Raw genomic sequence first — 13,570 nt, 5'->3', positions numbered from 1 at the left:
TCACGCTCGCAGGGCCCTTTCGTGCACGCCACGTCTCTTCTCCATCCCGTCCTGATGTGAAAGTGGGGTGCCCCCATTTCTGCAGGCTGAGGCGGAGGTCACTGGAGCTGCGGGCTCTTTGTCCTGCGTCCCTCTGGGTGTGACACCCCTGTGTGTGCCGGGGGGCTGCAGGGCCACTTTGCTGCGCTCCAGGTGTGCTTTGGTGGGCCCTGCACTGCCCTCCAGACACGCTGTGGCAGAGGGCGAATGCAGACACCATCTCTGCCCCTCTCGCCTGCATCAGCCCCAGTGCAGCCTCGCTAATTCCTCACTGTTTGTAGCCCCAAGCTTATTCACTTCTACGACAAAACGAGAAGAAGCTTCCTATTTCCATGGCTATCAGGGATCTAAACATCTCCTCCCCGGAGACCCCAGCGGGAGCGATGGATGGTGACCATCTGACCTGTTCCCCTGCCTGCGCTCCTTGTCCCAGCCCTGCTGCCAAGTTGTCATGGCACCTGCCCCCCGGCCCTTCCCGAGGCCACACGCACTCTGACAGCACTCGGCGTTAGCACGATCTTGATGCTGAAGGATCCCCACGGATGGAAACCCGCTGTCCCTCCTCGGAGCACAAAAGCGTTTTTGCAGCTGTAACCGACGCGGCACAAAAGCGGGACGGGGACGGACCGACGGCAGGAGGCGGAAGGTAAAATCCTTGGGCACCACTTTGAGGCAGGCAGATCCCCGCGGCACATGTGCGTCGCGGCTCCAGTCAGATAACAGACAATGCCCTGATTATGGGAATGAATTTAGCATTGTGCACCAAATTGTGTGAATGCCTGTTGGAAGAATTGATATTCGAACAAAAAATGAGGACCGGAGAAAAAGAAATCAGCCTTTGAGTCATCGCTTTGCTTCGCACTCAGGATTTGGTCCACTGTGTGTCCAGAATAATTATTAAGCAAGTTCTGATGGAAGAATTTTATTTACCTAGCCTCAAAAAGGAAGAAAAGAATCCTTAATAGTTGATTAGATCAAAAAAGCATCATTTATTTTTCAATAAGTGCTTTAGATGTAAGATCAATGGCTGGAGGTTGATTGATAGGAGCTGTTTGCAAAGACCTTAGATCTAATTGTGCTCAGGCAATCACACAGACTTTTCTTTGACTAATACTAGACACCGTCCCTCTTGTACGGGCAGGGGAGGCACCAGAAAATAGCAATACTTTGCATTGGAGAGTTGCTCAGCAACTGCCCCATATTATTTTTTGAGTTGTCTCTGAATATAGTCTCCTTCCTCTTTGATCTTCATGTAATTTTTGTTGCTGCTACTTCTCAAAAAAAAAGAACATTTTAAAAGAATTGCACCTCCATTTGCCACAATCTTTTTTTTTTTTTTTTCCCCAAGCACAGCAAAAGCCTGATGACATAGGGGAAAGCAGTGCATTTCACTGCAGAGGGAAGGAAATTAAGGTCCATCTACTCTGCTAGAGCCTTTGGGGGTTACTGGGGAGCCTGGGCTCCTGCAGAGCCCTACCCTCTGCTTCTGTATGTGCCCCACACACAACATTCAGATGCTCAACAGCGGTGCTCAGCTTTTGCCACTGAGCTGCCTCACAGCTGGGTTCAGGGCTGGCCAGCACGGCAGCTGAGCCAGTACCAGCATTCCTGTTTTGGCACTGTTTGATTAAGAAATGGTGATGAGACAATTTGTCCAGGGAAGAGAGAGCCAGAGCTGGGATTTCTCGCTTCGCTGTAATTCCAGACCAAGACTCACGTGGAAGGCTTTGCTTGCCAGTCCTGATTTGGAAAGAGCATCACATCTTGGCAGCCGATGATTATCAGCCCTGCCTCCTGCCTCTTCTGAGATAAAGGGCTTTACATGAAGCAAAAGGTGATTCATCCTTGAGCTGCTCTTCCCAGACCGGTGTTGTTCCATGCTCTAGATGTCACTGACCCCTTGCAGAGACCAGCAGAAAGGGTCTTCCATTTTTGTACTGTATCTGAGCCTTTTCTTGCTTTCATTTGTTTTCTGGGACTGCTACGCACAAGCGGATAACAAGAGATCTGCATCGTGTTTGGGTCTCTCTTGGGTATCGCACACAGAACACGAGCAACAAGTAAAACATCAAGTCTCCACGATAGGAAAAAAAGCCCTCCAAAAAAGTAGAGAAGAAAATAACCCATGAATTTAAACAGCATTTGCAAATGAGAGTCAGGAGCATCTTCTGCGCAGTCTCTAGACAGCAGAGTTGTACAACTGCTGTCAGTCATGCAGATTAAAACTGGAAGCACTCAGCGAGCATTTGCACAGCCCCTGTTCAAGCTGAACACACAACTCCCGAGCCAGGTCACATCCCAGCTGGAGGATGTCATCAAGGGAAACAAGCAATTTCTTCATTTCCCCGTGCTTTCAGAACAACCACATTAGGCAATCATGACCTGGGCACCAGCTACAGAGCCGCAAGCTGGGGGTTCCTCCTTGCACATTTTCGCCAGTGCTTGGTGGCAGAAAGCAGCAGTTTTGTTTTGACCAGGCAGCACCCAAAAGTCAGAAACACGTATCCGGAAACTTTCAATGCGAATTAACTTCCAAAGCAGCAGAAGGAAGCAAATTTCTGCAGCTAGTAAAAATTTGAGCTTGAAAGGTCTAAAAATAGACTTCTTGCCTCGGGAATTCTAGCCTTGCCTTGTAACTCGTGGTGCTGCAGATTATTGCATTCATAATTTAAATGTCGGATGGGGATAAAATTACTCGTGTGGGAGTTCAATTTCTGGTAAGTACATTTACATTAAATAGCGGCTGCACATACAAAAGATAGGAAAAAGCCCTTCTGCTTCTATTCACCTGAAGCAACAAGAACATGTGTGGCACTCCAAGGCTGCTGTTGCAAGCAGATAATCTGTTTTTCTTACTGAAAACCTGATGAAGTTCACCATAGCTGAAAGGGCAGCCGTGTCTCCTCTGCCACTTGGCAGGGAGCTGCTCCGGACTAATGCCTCTTTGGGCTAGAAGAACATCCAGCGCCGATCTGAGTGCTGCCAGGGTTGGCTATTTGTCTCATTTCCAGCTATTGCACTTTGTCACCTCAGTGCCTGCAAATCTGGAAAACCCAGCATCACAATCTCCCGGAGACCGTGTCTGTGCTCTGATCCTCTGCAGCTGGACAAAGGGCTGAGCATCAGCAGGTGCCCCGTGTATGGCACAGCCAAGCGTTTGCTCTTCTTCTTCAGCAATACTTTTCACACATATCGAGCCATCCAAGCAAAGGAGCAGAGGTTTCTCCCCCGCGGCTGTTCTTCACCGAAGTCTCTGTGCTGAGCTGATGGGGGGCACATGCTGGTGAGGGTCTCGGCTACAGCTCCAGGGGAGTCCCAGACCCAGAGTGAACGTGGGACGAGGCTGGAGCTGAGCGCAGGGCTGGCCATAGCGGGGTGGGCTGGATTGCTACTCCTGTGCGGACATGGTCGGGGCTGACATCTTTCCTTGGCTGTCGTGGCAAGGATGGGGCTGACACACAGAGCTGCCCCAGCTCCTTCTACAGGGGAGATGTATGCAGGGGAGGACAGGAAAGGGTGGGAGCAAAGAGCTTTGCTCTCCAATGCTTCTGGTCCTCTAGGTGCTCTAGGTGCTCTGGGAAGGCATGTCGCAGCTGGTCGTGGGTGAGTGAAGGGTTTGGACGAGGCGGAGATGATGGTAGGTGATGGCAAGCCTCACTCCAGCCTCTAGTTTGGAGGCAGGAGCTTGGGTTTCCTTTGAAGTCCATCCTTCTGCTGCTGCCCGAAATCCTCTCTAATCTCTGCTCTCTGCTTCTGGAATGGATGGTCTGTGTTCATGACAACTGAAACACTAATTTGAGGAAATGAGAGGCTAATTGATCCTTGTTCCTTCCTTCTCCTTCTCCCTCTGGCCTGGCTGCATTCCCTCCGCTCCCACGCTCCCAGAGCAGAGTTGTTTCTGGTCCGTGCGAAGGCCCTGCCCGAGGCCATATGGCTGCACATGGAGAGGTGGCAGCCGTGGGCAGAGCCCAGCTTTGTGCCCGGGGGCTGCGGCAGCCGCCTGCCAGGAGCCCTCGCCATCCCCACCAGCACGGCAGGGTTACTGGGGCACTTGCTTGCCAGACAGCCTGGGGGTTCAGTGATTCTTTCTCTTTTTTTTGTAATGCTGTTTTAATTCAGACTGCGCAGGACTGGTAATGAATCACATCACATTAGAAGTTTCCTGTGAGTTCTGTCTTCTTGCCCGTTATTCATGCCAGTGTAAATGCCGTGCTTTGAGCCAAAACCCTCCCTACGTGACAATGAGGAGAGAGTACCTGCAAAATCCGCTTCCAAGTGGCAGGGCTTGAAAAATGGCAGCATGCTTTGCATACGGAACGGCCAGGCCGAGGAAACCCAGCAGAGGTGAGCCGGCTTCCCCTCCTGCCCTCCTGCCAGGTCCCGTCCCCGGCAGAGCCGGTGACAGGGAATAAATCCAAACGTGAAGCGGGCCCTGGGCAGCAACGGCGGGGGGGAGCAAGGCTCTTTGTCTGGGCTTCTCCCTGCTGGAAGCCCTCAGCTAACAGCGAGCTGGCGAGGCTCCTTCCTGCCTGCCCCGGCCGTTGGGGCTGGATGGCTGGAAAACAAGGATCGTGCTCCGCGCTTGGGAAATGGCAGGCAGGGCTGGGGCTTTGGTGGCCACGCAGAGCTTGGCAACTGCGTTGTCACTGGCCTTGGCCACCTGCTGGCATCACAGCCCCCAGGGCCGGAGCAGGTTTAGCTTTGGGTTCAGGACATCGGGTTTTATGCGTGGAAATGGGGTCATGGAGAGGTTTTACCATTCTTACGCTGGCAGCATAAGGGAATGGCTACTTGTCAGCTGCAAATTGAACCCATCTGCCTTGATCATTAGAGACTTCCAGTTTGGCATTTAGCTTAGATAAGGTAATGGACTCTTTTTTTCCACTGTGCTGATCTGAATCTGTCTTACTTTTCAGTTTCCAAATATATAAATGGCAACCAAAATGATTCATGGTACTTTAATACCTAGAGTTATGCAGTCTTTTCCTTCCCAACGGAGTCCTTTCTTCAGTTCTGATGGCCATTCTTTTACCTAATAACTTGTTTTCTCACATTTTCTGAAAGAGCTCCCTTAGACAAAAATAATGCTGAACATGTAAGACATCACTGTGAATATCAATTAAGGTTTTTCTTCTCCTTCTGCTCCCCGTCCCTCCTCTGGGCTAAAAGCAAACAGAGTCAGCTGTAGCTGACACAGGAGCTGAAGAGAGAGGCATCGTAGTTACTCTTCCTGTTGGGGTTGCTCGTACAGCAGACGTCAGATCTAGAGCCAAACTTTCCAACTCCATCTGGGACAGGAGCTGATTGTTTTTGTTCACGCTCAATTATTCCATGTATTTTATGATTTGCTTTTGTGGAATATCACAATGAGACCATTTTTATACTTTTCCTTTTTTAACCAATCTGCAAATTAGTATCATTTATTTCTGGAAAGTTTACGTGATGATTTTCAAGCACAAAAGATACTGAAGCATAAAATGAATGTGGATCTTATTTTGATGGATGTGTGTGAATTAGTGGTTACTAATTAGTCCTAGTGGTTGCTTAGGGACCAGTTAACAGGACTTTGTTACATTCAGCGCAGAAAACTGTCCCAGCAAGTAATATGTGCGTATAAATATTTGTTGGATTAATGGTGGTAATTTTGCAAAGATAAAGAAAATTACGTGCTGAACTGATTTAGAACAGCCTATAGTTTATCAGTAAAAAAGCTTATCTGCAATACACCCCCCCCTTTTTTTTTTTTCCCAGGTGTTACTGGCAGCTACAGGTGGTAGGGTTAAAGTCAGGGACTTTTTATAAAATTGCAGAACCTGTTTCCGGGGGTAGTACCTGCCTGAGCTCTGTGCTGCGTGGTGAGGAGGTGGCACCCCAGTGGGAGGGCAGTTGTCCCCATGCTGGGACCTCCGCCGGTCCAGAAGGCTCCTCCCTGTGCTGTGGGGCACAGTGTGGACGTCTCGCCAGGTGTACTTGAAAATATACAGGAACGGTACGTGCGTGCTACAGGAAACTCTCCTCTGCTGTCATTTCAGACACAAAGCATGTGCAGAGGGAACTGGTGCTGAGTTGGGGAAACACTGCTACTGAATTAATTGTATCTAATTCTATAAGGAACTTACTGAAATTAATTTACCTGACATAAGCAACACCTCTGCATTACCTGGGCAGTAGAAATCTGTTTGACTTTCTGACTTAGTGTGGGGAGGATCCAAAGGAAAGTATCCCTTTTGCTCTGGGCTGTGAGGAGCATCCCTTCGCCCTGCCTCGTGCACACCTATCCCGGTCAGCTGCTGGTGATGGTGAGATCCTGGAGACGGAGACAAGTTACCAAGGAAGCGCTCAGTCAGGTTAAATCTTACTCACACATCAATTCTGATCTCGCATCAATAAATACAATTAGCTTCTATTGACTGAAATTTCCAGAACGAAAGCATCATACAAGCTGTAGAATTAGTCTCTGATGTAAATGCTGACATCCACAGATAGAAATTTGGTCCAGAGAGTACAAAGGTGACTTGCCACGCTGCTGTACATGTAGCTAAAACCAGACATTGTAATTAATTCTAAATAAGGCACTCTTGTGGCCAAGTTTGACAAATAAACCTCTATTAGGATAGAAAGCATCATTGACTGCTGGCAGATAAACCAGCGGCAGCGTGGTGGTGCACGGGCGCTGGGAAAATGGAGCATCCTCAGATCTACTCCTGAAACAGAAAGAGCCGAGGCACGTTGGTGCCCAGCCTGCAGCAGGAGCAAGTTTCCAGAGATCGGGCTCCGCAGGGGCTCTTCTGGTGCTTCCCAAGCCCTGTACAAATGTGGGGGTGATTAAAGCTGGGAGCTGACGCTGATCCATCCCCATGTTCCCTTCTATGGAGGTGGAAGAAACGCAAGGACCTTCCTCCCAGGGAGGGTGAGGCGGGATATGGAGCTGACCTAGTTTTGCACAACTGTTCTCATCCTGAGCACAGCCTCCTGCTCATCGCTACTTGGCTCCGGGAGTGGAAGTGTCCAGTGCCAAAGTCGTATCTGGAATTAGAAGAGTTCAGGATTCGGCAGGGTAACCTCTAGACTTTGTGAGAAAGCATGTATTTTAAGAAACGTTCTCACTTACCCTGGAAAGTCCCTGGACATTCAGCATTTGGCTTTTAAGCTTTTACAACTTTGACTATGTGAAATTTCAAAACTTTAGTTTACACTGAAGAGAAGTGGCTCAGACCCTGCGCTGCCCTCAGCTGAATGCGTGCAGCTCCCAGGGAAATTATCACTGAAGCGGAGGACACAGCCTGTTGTGCCTTTTCCTTTACATGCCATTACAAAGAACATGCTTATTCAGCCTTTTAACAGACTGGCTATTTCTACTTATTCAGCTTTTGCCATGTTCCTCATTATTTGTGGATTCCTTTTTCTCTTGAATTGCTTTTCCTCAAGATGCTGGTTAAAATTCATGTGGTTTCAGCATTACCGGGTCCTTCACTGAAGCCTTATCAGTATTACCAATGTCTGCTTTTTTAATGTCTTTTTTCTATTGAATACATTTATGTGACACTAGCTCCTTCACAATATCTTCCTTTTTTTTAGTGCCAGCAGCTTGAAATTCAGTATTCCAGTCAATAGAACTTATAATGTCTGTCTTGCAAGATGGGACAGGCTGTAGGAGGAAACCTTTATTGTTCAGACCGTGGAACATTTGGATGTTTCACATTTTGCAAAGTTGTGTCTGCCTCACTTGTACCTGGATGCAGCCTGCGCCCATTTGGAAAGTGGGAGTGCCTTCAATGCAAACTCTCAGAGGCAGAAAGTTTCTTCCTATTCCATGTTTGCACAGCCTCCAGCACAGCGTGACACCGGGTGTGCCGTCTTATTACCTGAATAATCACGATTAATATTTAACAAGCAAACTGCAGGACTGCAGAGAACAGGAGGGGAGAACCACCACCTCCACCTGAGCCAGAGGCACACTGAAGCTGTCCAGGCTGGCATCTGCCCACGCAAAAGGCACCACCCAAGGGGCAACAACCAGGGGCTGTGCTCCTCGCTGCAGTCCTGTTTGCGTTCTTCTGGGGCTTGTTCCTTCCCCCCATCCCACCCAGTCCTCGGTCTCGCTGTGCGGCTGATGGCACAGCTCCATCAGGCAGGAGCTGTGGTAGGAGACGAGCCCCAGGCCCCGCCACGCTGCACGACCCTCTTCTCTCCTGGGTGCGCTGCTCGTGGCATTTCTCCGCTGATCTTGCATTTAGCGATGGTGTGTTTAATCAACTGTTGTGATACCTTGGGCCTTAGCTGCCCAGAGATATTTCTGGATCGCTACTGCGCTTTTAATTCACACCCTCCCTCAGAACAAATTAGCCTTCAAGCATGGACAAGCCCCGTGCTCCTGTGAAGTGCAGCTGTTTGTAGACAGGAGAAGGAATGCTTCCAAGCGCACTCAGCACATACCCGCAAGGACAATGCCGTGTCTTTGAAACTCTCTGATGCAAGGGGAAACTCCGGATTTGTTCTGGGTTTCCCGTAGCACGAGTGGGTCTGGAGAAGTGGCGTGCTGGGAGCCCCGGTCATCTGCAGACGAGCACAGCGCGTGGCAGGGACTGACAGTGTCAGGCAGAAGTCACTGGAGTGCTTGCTAAGCAAATGGTTTGGGTTTTGAAGTGCCCTTGCCAGGAGTCATCTGCAAAGAGCTTCCAGTGGCAGAGGTGAGCACTTGCCCAAACACGCCGCGACTGAAGTGGCTGCCTCTGCAGGCTGGCTCCATTTGAAGGAGGAGAGAAGAGGCATTTGTCTCTGCTTACCTGCAACCGGTGAAGGACAATGTGTATTTGTGCAGTAGCATGCCACACAGGAATGGGATTATCTCTAGAGCACAGGATCAATGCGTTTTGTTTTCCCACTTTGCCCTCCCTTATTCTGTTGCAATTCGTCATTTGTAAACCTGCTGTAGTGACACGGTTTTCTTGGAACAGTTTTGAAGTGGATTGCATTGCTCCACAGTAGGTGAACAGTTGGGTTTATTACACATGGAGCTGACAGTTACACCTAGGAATGAGGCAGTTGCTCTGTACTTTCCACTGTAAAAACCCATTTTAATTATGTTTAACATTGCAAAACTTTTGGCAGCAAGGCAAAATTTTCAATGCCATTTCCTTTATGAGGCAACTGCTCTCTCCTCTCATTGCCAGCACAAGAGGGAAACAAATAAGGATCTAGATTCTTGTTCCTGTCCAATATACATCTGTACATTTGATTCAATACTGCTAGAGAGTAACCTTGAATATTTAGCAACAGAAGAAAATTTCAATTGGCTTTTTTTTTTTTTGCTAAGTATGGGCATTTATGTACTAAATGGTGAGCTTAAATTCTGATGGATTGCTGAATAATGACTTACTGAAACAAACACACAAACAAAACAAAACAAACAAAAAACAAACAAAAAAAAACAAAAACCCCCACACCTTTCTGGGCAAATTAGTAAGATCTTATAAAAGGATTTAGAATGAAACAAATTATCCTCTCCTCCCAAAGCTTTGCATTCCCAAAAGATAAGTCCAACAACACCTGCCTTGCAACACAGCCTGCATCACCGCAGGGCTAAACCAACGTGTGGGTGTAGCAAGACTGGATCCAGAGAGACCAACACATCCTCAGAGCCAGCAGTGCTCCCCTGAACACTCCTGAATCCCAGCGTGTGAGAGAAATTCTCCAGGGAGATTTTATTTAAGAACTTATATTTGCTCCAGAGCAAGGAGCATTATCATTGTTAATTCACGTCTCATGTATTGTCAGCATGTGGCTGATGGCCAGGAGCTGTCAGCTCATTTAGGAGTGAGTAATACTCCAGAATCGGCATACAGTGTGCCATGTAAAGTGCTTGGAGATAGCAGGAGGGAGCCAGGTAGCAAAGGAATGGTTTGTGGTTTTGCTGTTGAACCTCTAAAAACATACTCACTTTATTCAAGTGCAGGTGGAGGAATGAACTCTGTCATGATCAGGGTCTCTGCCTCCATTCCTACCTCTGACCACCATCCATCCGTGCAAGACTTCCTTGCTGTCTACAGCAGATAACCAGAAATGAACAGGGCGTTCATGGTGTTTGGTCTGCAGCGAGCTTCTGCTCTGCAGCCAGAGCCCTCGCGTGTGCCCAAAGCCAGGGTTGCCCCCGAAGTGCAGCCACGCTGCCCGGCCCTCCTGTCCGTAATCCCAGCCTCGACACAATGACTTGTGCTGGTGGCAGAGGTCTCTGGCAGTGATGACTTCCTCACTGGCCTTGGAGTCATTCCCCTGTTAAAAGCATTTGTAACTTCCTCAGATGAAAAAGCTCTGCGCTAAAGAGTCAAAATGCTCTATTTGCTTTGCATTCAGAAGTGTACCAATTGTTGGGAAAGATAATTTTGAGGATAAGTATTTCTGTGACTCATCTCCCTCCTTTGCTCCCTCCACTTCCTTGTTCAGTCTCCAGCTTGTCCTTCCTGACTGGTTTTTCTTAACTCTTGTGCCTGTTCCTCCTGATGTCCAGGATGATTTCCTGCTCGTGAGGACAACAAGGCTTCCCTGGGCCATTACCAGTGGGTCTTTTCGACTTTGTGATAGGAGACGTAATTCGTCCAGACTGACTGGTTTCCTAACTCCTCAGGAAAGATGCTTGTTACATCTGGCTGATCTGCAGCACCTCGCTCTGTGCATGCTTCGCATTCTGTTTAGTTTATATATATATATTTTTTTTCCCTTTTCCTTTTAAAGTCCTGGTTGCTGGGTCCAGTGAGAATTCGTTTGATTGTTAGCTTTCAAGTATGAAGAGGGAGGGCGGGAGGCATTTGGGAGGATGAGAGTTTTGAGTCTCTTTGATCATGAAAGACATTTAAGCGCATGTGAAGGCAAAGCTCCTTGCAGATTCAGAAACTAGAAGGCAAATAAAAAGAGCAGAATAGGTGTTATCTAAGAGAAATGTTATGAATCAAATTCATTTTAAGCTCCTGACTCAGAGTTTTGATACTTGCATCAACATTCGCAAACAACGTCGACTGCTTAAGTCTGCCTCTGAAACGAGGGGGGCGATTACAAAGCTGCCTCAAGTTAACGGCTGTGTGCGAACAAATGCCAAGTTCAGGGGAGAGAAATGAAGGCTGCTCTCCTGGTGACGCAACTCGGACTCCTGAGCCCCGTTTTGCCGGGCATTTCGCTGGGCTCTCCAGGCGCCCGTTGACCTGCTCCGAGGCCACAGAGGACAGCAGGCCGTGCTGGGCGAAGGGCCTGAACGCTGAGGCCTGCGGGTGACGCGCTGTACCCCACGACTAAACAGAATTTACCACATAAAACCAGGCAAACCTTAACCGGGTAGGATAAGTTATTAATACCAGAACGTGCACAGCACTGAAGTGACCACCCCCTGACAAAGCGCCCCCGCAGCGCTCCATAGGACACGGGGGGGGGGGGGGGGGGGGGCTTCTTCTCCCACCCGTCAACCAGGAGGTGGCTTTGTGCTACTGCAGTTATGGTGATTTAATCTCTCCCTACAGACAGGATACCAATGTGCCATCCCATAGAGGACACTCGTCCACACCCCTTGCAGCGACCCCATCCTCGTTTGTGCAGCAGAGGCGTCCTCGTTCCCCCCTAAACGCGCCTGGTTCCCCCCTCAGCGCCGCGGGGGCTCACGGTACCCACCGCTATCTGCATATCCCCGCCCCCCGCTCCGCCCCATTGGCCAGCAGCCCCCCCCGCGGCCGTGCAGCCCGGGCCGGCGGAGCTCTCCGCCTCATTAGCATTCACCCCGCCCCCTGGCGAGAGGACGAGGGAACCGATTCGCCTGTCCGGGCGGCGGCGGGGCGCGGCCTCGCTTTGCGATTGGCGGAGCCGCACGTCGCTCCGCCGCTGCGAGGGCCGCACTTCCGCCTGGGTGTCAGCGGGGCGGGGCGGGGGGGGGCTGCTGCGGCGGGGGAGCGCGGGGCCAGGTAATGGCGGCGCCGGGACGGGGCCGGGACGGGGCCGAGGGGGCCGGCGGGGCCCGCCCTGACAGCACGGCCCCGGCGGGATCCTGGGGCTACGTGGGGCCGGGATGGGGCCGGGTGGGCCGGGGTGGGCCGGGGCCTCAGCAGGACGGGGGCAGAGCCTGAGGGACCCGGCTGGGGGACGGGGACGGGGATAGGGATGGTGCCAGGGGATGGGGCCAGGGCCAGGGAGCAGGACACGGACCACGACAGGGACGTGAATGGGGACGGGGACGGGGACGGGGCCCGGGATAGGGACGGGGACAGGAATGGGGTCAGGGATGGGGACAGGGCCAGGGTGAGAACAGGGATGGGGACAGGGCCCGGGATAGGGATGGGGACGGGGACGGGGACAGGACGGGGATGGGGATGGGGATGGGGACAGGGATGGGATGGGAACGGGGACAAGGGCAAGGGCCAGGACAGGGGTCAGGGACCAAGACCAGGGCAGGGCCCAGGACACGGACCGGGCCCAGGCCTTTCTGCGTGCAGCACGGGCTGCGAGGCACTGGAGCTCCGCGAGGCCTGCCGGAGCAAATTATTTTTTTATCTTTCCTTCTTTTTCCCTTCTCCTGGCTGCTTTTGGAGCCGGGTGGCCGCGGGAAGCACTCTGAGCCCTGGCACCCGAGGGGAACGCGCTGAGCCCGACTTCGGCGCGATGCGGGAGCCGCAAGGGGCCCCTGAGGCCCCGGCTGAAGGCCGGAGCTGTCGGGGCTTGCAGGAGTCTGGTTGTCGCTCTGCGGTCACCTCCTCGATGTTTCTCTTACAGAGCTCCTCAAAGGGAGGCGAGCAAGATGGGAAAAATAGCAGGAAAAGAGGCTTTTGTTTAAATAACATGCCACCAGAACTTCTGCATGGTAACAAAGGTATAAGTTACGTTGCCACTTACTTAATTTGGATATTAATTGTTTGTGCTATCTGTATGTTTAGACTCAGGGCTCCTTTCAGAAGCACTCGTCACTCTGCAGCACTCGCAGGCCAGAATTTCGGATGTGTGCTCACATTCACTGTCTGTTTTCTGTCTGCCCTAGTCTGGCTTTTCCCTTCAGAAGTATTTGGCCAAAGCACGCTCGGTGCAAGCAGGTAGTAGTTTCGTTTACTGTGAATTTTCTCGATTAAAATACGTGGCCTTCACTTAAACTTCCAAAAAGAAAAAGAGACAGGGATCTGCAGCATGGGTTGGCATTAATGTGCCTCTCGTAGCATTTCCTTTTTGCAAACGTACGCATGCGAGAAGAATTAAATTTGTTTAATTCCAACTTAGCTTTCCAAAGTTTGGTAACCCCACGTTCTTGTTGTTACTGGGGGCACCAACATCTGTATCGTCGTACAGACTTCATGCCAGTGCGCTCTGGGACTTCTAAAACCTCAGGGCGATTTCTGGAAGCGGTGACTTGGGTAACTTCCAAACGTAAAGCCGTGGGATGGAAGTAGGAGAACTGGCTAAACTAGCACGGAGGCAAGAAATTCCGAGCAGAGACTTATCCCTGAGTAATCCCCTGGGTTTTCAGTTTCTGTAAACATAGCTTTTCTTAAAATACTTGTCAAGTCAT

General features: G+C 50.5%; 1 protein-coding gene across 2 annotated transcripts in view; it reads left to right on the top strand.

The window, feature by feature from the left end:
• The first annotated feature begins 11,876 nt into the window (after positions 1-11,876).
• Positions 11,877-13,570, top strand: part of OSBPL2 (oxysterol binding protein like 2) — a 36,726-nt gene continuing 35,032 nt past the window's right edge. For both annotated transcript variants that reach the window (XM_035547968.2, XM_035547969.2), the window contains exons 1-2: positions 11,877-11,981; positions 12,787-12,883. The gene's annotated coding sequence lies outside the window, so the exon portion shown is untranslated. The remainder of the gene's footprint in view (positions 11,982-12,786; positions 12,884-13,570) is intronic.

Source organism: Cygnus atratus, chromosome 16 (genome assembly GCF_013377495.2).
Source record: "Cygnus atratus isolate AKBS03 ecotype Queensland, Australia chromosome 16, CAtr_DNAZoo_HiC_assembly, whole genome shotgun sequence".
In the NCBI taxonomy this organism is placed as follows: domain Eukaryota; kingdom Metazoa; phylum Chordata; class Aves; order Anseriformes; family Anatidae; genus Cygnus; species Cygnus atratus.
The sequence above is the reverse complement of the archived record's forward strand: the minus strand, read 5'-3'. Positions and strand labels throughout refer to the sequence as shown.